Consider the following 819-nt stretch of genomic DNA (forward strand, 5'->3'; position numbering starts at 1 on the left):
ATGAATGGCAAGGCGTGCTAGGTGTCTGCTGCAACCATTCGCCCGCCCGCCCTCCCTATCTGCTCTGACGCAACCTCTCATGCGCATACTAGCCCAGTTCCACCCCACCCCCCTTCGGTCACTTTATGCCAGGCATCCAAGAAATCAATGTTTTGTTACCAGACGGCATGAGGTTGTAAACATCAAGGCAATTTTCTTTGTGTGTGGTGTTTGTGTGTATGTACGTGTGTGTATGTATACGTATATATACACATACATATACACATATATACATATATACATATATATATACATATATACACATATACATACATATATACACGTATATACATATATATATATTTTCCTTCCTGTTAAAGGGAGTGTCACTGCGTCTGCGCGTACACGGAAACTACAACTTGCTTTGTTGACACTAAACAATCGTTACTGTTCTGGTAAGTATTCACAAATATATAGGAGTTCTATTTGATATATATTAGAAAAATAAACCTAATAAAAGCTAGTTTGTAGGGGAGGTAAGGGGAGTACGCCATACAACGCGCACGATCCCGCCATCCTGTAGTGGCGATGTAACACCACCTCCCGGCCCCCTAGGTCATGGGGCATCGACTAGCTTCCCCTCCCCCGGTCTTTTTTTTTTTCCTTTTCTTTTAATTTACATCATGCTTAAAACTAGTAGCCCAATATGGTGGAGTTTCCTCGCACCCATTTCCGCTCTTTTCTGTTGCTTTTCTGTAACAGATTCACAAATTCCTTTACAGCAAGTTTCCACCAATTCCACACTGCAGTCCAGTTCACTTTCGTTGGCCTCGCGCACGA

General features: G+C 42.6%; 1 protein-coding gene across 1 annotated transcript in view; it reads right to left on the reverse strand.

Moving 5' to 3' along the window:
* Window positions 1–630: 630 nt before the first annotated feature.
* LOC143032803 (acyl-CoA Delta-9 desaturase-like) overlaps window positions 631–819 on the reverse strand; it is a 1,708-nt gene continuing 1,519 nt past the window's right edge. Inside the window, exon 1 of the mRNA XM_076197864.1 lies at window positions 631–819. This exon is cut by the window's right edge and continues 1,519 nt beyond it. The gene's annotated coding sequence lies outside the window, so the exon portion shown is untranslated.

This window comes from Oratosquilla oratoria, chromosome 14 (assembly GCF_046742065.1).
Source record: "Oratosquilla oratoria isolate Oo_2021 chromosome 14, ASM4674206v1, whole genome shotgun sequence".
NCBI classification, from domain to species: Eukaryota; Metazoa; Arthropoda; class Malacostraca; order Stomatopoda; family Squillidae; genus Oratosquilla; species Oratosquilla oratoria.